The 4,914-nt window shown below is 55.6% G+C and overlaps 1 long non-coding RNA gene across 1 annotated transcript; it reads left to right on the top strand.

Moving 5' to 3' along the window:
* Window positions 1–2,125: 2,125 nt before the first annotated feature.
* On the top strand, window positions 2,126–4,010 carry LOC122234093. The gene is made up of 2 exons (XR_006211821.1): window positions 2,126–2,245; window positions 3,563–4,010. It is a non-coding gene; the product is annotated as an uncharacterized LOC122234093 (long non-coding RNA).
* Window positions 4,011–4,914: the final 904 nt, after the last annotated feature.

Raw genomic sequence — 4,914 nt, 5'->3', positions numbered from 1 at the left:
GCAGGATGTGGAAAAACCACGGGCGGTAGTGAGATACTGGGACTAGTGAGAGAAGCATTTTCATGACTCCAGACCTCAAGAAGGAGGTGGGGGGCGAGGGGTTACCGGAACCTTCGGGAGACATTTTGGTACCGAGGACCCTTGCCGGCAGTGACCTTCTCTTGTGGGGCGCACGGCCATCCCAAGACAGGCTACTGGCTCTGGCACCTATTAACTGTATGATTTGGGGCAAGTTATTTAGTTTACCCATGCCTCAGTTTACTCATCTGCAAAACGGACGTGATCTGCAAAACTCATAGGATTGTTGCCGGGCTTAAATAAGTGAATACATCAAGTGCCTAGAACATCTCAGTAAAGCCTGCCTATTATGGTCCTCATCCTTTCGGTAATAGTACCTGGAGTCGTTCTTTCTACCTTGGAGTTCTAAGCTGCCCCAGTGCCCGTCCTAACTCCAAACCCGGCCCTCCACTGTCCTGTCTGTTCTGTGAACTACGGCCAGCAGAAAGCCCTGGCTCCATGGAACCACAGCAGTGATACAGGATCAGGTCAGGGTCACCTCCCAGCAGACACTAGTGGTAAACGGTCTCTGGTCTCTGCTTACCACTCACCGTCAGCCCCTCACCCTATCCTGCCCTACCCAGCCCCCCGCAGGACTAGAACACAGATGGCAAGCCACCATGGAGCGTCTCTAACTGACGTGGGAGTGGACGTCAAGAGCCTTGCTCCTGCCTCTTTCCCCTCCTCCCTTTCCCCTTCCTCAGCACCCCCGCGCCTCAGTTCTAGAATCTTCCAGAACAGTGGCTCCCCAACAGTTTCATCCACAGCCCCCTTAGGCCACACCAAAGCCCCCAGACCACGAATCTCATCCTATCCCAGGGCAGGAAGGAAAGAGAAGGCGGTGAGAGCACGGAGGAGCCCCGTGGGAGCCCTCGAGAGAGCCTCTGTACAGAAATAAGGGCATGGGGGTGATTCATAACCAAACTGTAACACCTACATGTTTCAGAGTCTAGTAGTTATTGGAAAATGATAGGCCCCACACTCCGCTGGTGCAAATACGCATCCCTACATGCTGTGGGGTTAACCGACAACCCGCCACAAGCTGCCCTGATGACGAGGGAACTAAACCAACAGCGATTCGTAATTAAAACATAAGAATAGCGACAACTGCAAACCAGGACCAGCCCCAGGCAGCCCCGATGATGCCCGGACCTCTCGCGTAGGACATCTCGGCCTGTGGGAACATGTGGTAGCGTTTTGCGATGCGGCCAAGTGCTGCATGGCCGCCCGACGTCTTTGCCAAATGCTGAATCAAGTCTTCAAGAGCCTTCTAACGTGCTAATTTTCGTTTATAAATACCAAATTTTAGCAGCCCTCAGTGACTCACTGGATCTATTAGTGAGTGGCTATTTGTTTATAGAATCGTGCATCGTTTGCTGAAGAAAGATTGTTGGCTTGGAAAAAAACCAAAAATCACTGTGTCTAGAATCTTGTGTTTCAGGGAAAATAGCCACGATGTAGAAGCCAAAAGACCTGGGTTCGAGACCTAGCAACACACAGCCTGAACCTCAGAGTCTCAGGAAATCACAGCGGGCCGCTGCATCCATGACAGGCGGGCTTATGAACAGGGAAGTGACGTCATTGGCTCACAAGGGACTTGGCATCAGGTTGCAGTGGGAATCTCACAGGAGGGACAGCAGGGCCGGTGGCTTCAACAGCTCAGTGTCATTTTTGAGAACCCCCAAAGACGGCTCCGTCTTCCTTGGGGTGGCTTCCTCCCTCTGTGTGTTATTCCCAGAAGCAAATGTACAAGGGTGTTATCAGGGAACTGCCTTGGAGAGAAGGTGGAGAGACAGCCGGGCAAGTCTGGCACTAAAGACCGGGATCAAGGTTGGGTGGAAACGCTCTGGAGTGCCTGCAGGGACTAAGGAAGGGTCAACAAGGCTGTGGGGGAGTCCTAGGGCCAAGGTCCCCGCAGATCCCCTGGACGCAGCCCGCCTCGGTGTCCCTGCCACGCTCATTCATTGGCCGGGAGCCGCCGGAGGGAGGCGTGGCCTCAGGGCCAAGGTGGAGAAGGATTTCAGAATGCCCCGCAGTCCTTGGACATTTACGACCCCTGTGTTGACAGGTCTGCAGGGGAGAGGTGTCGCCGAGGTTTTAAGCAGGCTGCTTCACGCTCCGCAGTGCATTCCTGATGGCCTTGGGGGGCGGGTGCCCGTCGGATGTCCTCCTGGAGCGGAATCTCCAGGTGGGTCTTCTGGCCTCCATGTGCCCGTGTCATCATTGCCTCCTTCCCTCGGCCTTCATACTTCCTTCTGCCCCCTGCCAGGGCACCTCGGGCCCTTGCACGTTGCTCGGAGTCCTGCCTGGTTTTCTCCAATAACCATCTGAGTAGCCACTTTGGCCCGTTCCCCGGGGTCCTTGCTGGGGTATGAAATTCCCAGGCCCCAAGGAAGTGCCCTCCGTCAAGAGATTCTTGTGTCTCTGGTCCTACACGCCAGCCCCCTTAAACAAGAACCCCTGAGCCCCACCCCCTCCCCTGGAGCTCCGCCCACACTGAGCCGGGACCGCGCCACTCATTATTGCTTTTCTTCGGCTGCAGAGCCACCCCCGGTCCCACCGCCTTCCACCTCAGCCTCCGCGGCAATGTGGGCCTTTGCCCTACGTCTCAGCCTGGTAGCCGGGCTCCCAGTAGAAGCGTTTGTTGCCTAGTGACGGGGAGGCTGCTCCAGCCCCCCTCCCCCCCCCCCCCCAGGGTGGAGGAAGCACCTGCTCTTAGGGGCAGGGCACGCTGCCCCTGCAAGCTCCAAAGGCCCCAGGCATCCATGTGCCCGAGGACATCCATCCAGATGTCCCCATTCCACATTTCAGGACCCCCCAGGTCTTCCCAAGCAGGGCCTTGGCCTTTGCATGACAGAACTGCCCTGGTGTTTGCACACAGACATCTCCGGTGTTGTCACCATGGAGGTCTCTGCCTCTCGCTCGGCTGTGTCTGCCTTTCCAGGGCAGGTGATAAAGGCCTTTTTGTGAGCCACCCCTGAGGCCAAAGTTTTGTCCTGGACCTGGGCACGGGAGGCAGGGATCCTGAACCATATCTGTGCGGCCGCAGCGTTGGGAAGGCCACCAGCGGCGTCTGCTACGGAGGGGACCTTACAAAGGACACAACCCCTGCTTACAGATAGGGATACTGGGGTCTAGAGCGGAGGTGGGAGAGACGCGCCCAGGGTCTCAAGGTGAACTCGGGCCGAGACAGGAGACTGGGACCTAGGCAGACTCTTCCGGAACAGGTTACACACATCCTGTCCTGGGACCAGCACCTGCGACTGGGCCCTGCTCTTACTGAGCTGGCCTGGGACAGGCCCTCCCTTTTCGGAGATCTCAGCTGGGTTGGCCGTTTTGGTTTCTGGAGCTCCGCCTGGGCTCTGGCTACTTCTCCCTGGAACACCAGAGCAGCACCTAGGAGTGAACTCACAGCCAACCCGGGTGAGATATTTTTAGAGCCATTAAATGTAGCAATAACTCCTCACCTTCTCTTAAGGCTCATTTCCTACTCCTCTATTAAAAGGAATAAAAACCCATCCTGGAAGGCTGCCCGACACCCTTTTTGGGGAAGGAGGTGGGACCGGACGCCAGGCAGGCAATGCTGGCCAAGGTCAGATGGAGTTTGCCTGTGAATCCTCCACGAGGCTGGCCTGACGGAGCAGCGACCCCCACCTCAGCTCTCCAGCGACGTCTGAGTTCCTGCTGCCGTGACCTGAGTACCAGAGTTTGTTCAACAAATGGGGACCAGATGGATGATCTTCTCGATGGGACTCAGGAGGGAGCATTATCTCCAGGTCATACAGACCTCCTCAATCACCTCCACCTTCCTGTAGCCTGGCCAGAAAGTCTACCCCTGGGCACTTTCTCTCGTTGGCTGAGCCCAGGGTTAATTCCACACGTCCACATTCATTCTTGGGGGTTGTCTTTTCTGCAGGCCCCTTGCTTGAAAATAGAAACACCCTTGGAAAGAAGTTCCAATGTCAGAGCTCTTTGGTTGGGACAAAGTGTGGATTCCCATATGTGCCACTTAGAAACTGGGTAATCAGGCAAACCATTTCCTCTCTCTGAGTCTCAGATACCCCCTGGGATCAGTTGTCTTTATAGGACCTCTCTCCTGCGGCTCTTAGAAAGATCAGGTTAATCAGTGGTTTGAAAAACTGCTTTAGAAGCTGTGAAGCTGTATCAGTCAGATGAGGTTAAGCCGTGCTGTAGTAACAAACCCAGAAATTTCAGTGGCTTAACACATAATTATTTCTCTCTCATACCGAGTTCTCTGGTTCCACCTTTTGGCTTCACCGTCTCAACTCCTGGCTTCCCAAGTCACCGCGACAGGGGTTTAAGGTCTGGAGAGCCCACACCAGCCTTTAAATGCTTCGAACCTGAAATGACACTCGTCACCTGCGCACCTAGCCCATTGGTCAGAATTAGGACATGGCGAGGACCGACGGCAAAGAGGCTGGGGAATAGTGGGGGAACGCGGGAATACTTGGCGAGCTGTCGGTGTCTCGGCCACGACGGCGAGCTACGATTAGGAGAGACTGTGATTATTATTCGCCAGAGCAATTTTTCTCTGTCTCTCGCTCATTTTTACCAGGAGACAGAGTAGAGATGGTGGAGCCGTGAAGTTGCATCTGGGACAGGATGGAGTGTCTGTATGCTCAGGGCGAGAGGGAAGGGGCCAGAGAAAGGGGGTGCAGATATGGGGCGAGGGACGGCAGCCCCCCTGGATGCATTCTCTGCTAGATTTAAGCTGGTCCTGGACCCTGGAGAATAAAGGCCTCCCGCCCAGCACCAGTCACCACAGTCCGCTGGCCCCTGCCGGGGTCTCACTGACACTCGCTGGGTCCCCGCCCAGGCCAGCCAGGACCCCTTAAT

This window comes from Panthera tigris, chromosome E2 (genome assembly GCF_018350195.1).
Source record: "Panthera tigris isolate Pti1 chromosome E2, P.tigris_Pti1_mat1.1, whole genome shotgun sequence".
NCBI lineage: Eukaryota > Metazoa > Chordata > Mammalia > Carnivora > Felidae > Panthera > Panthera tigris.
Note: the sequence above shows the minus strand (reverse complement) of the source record. Positions and strands in the feature narration are given on the sequence as shown.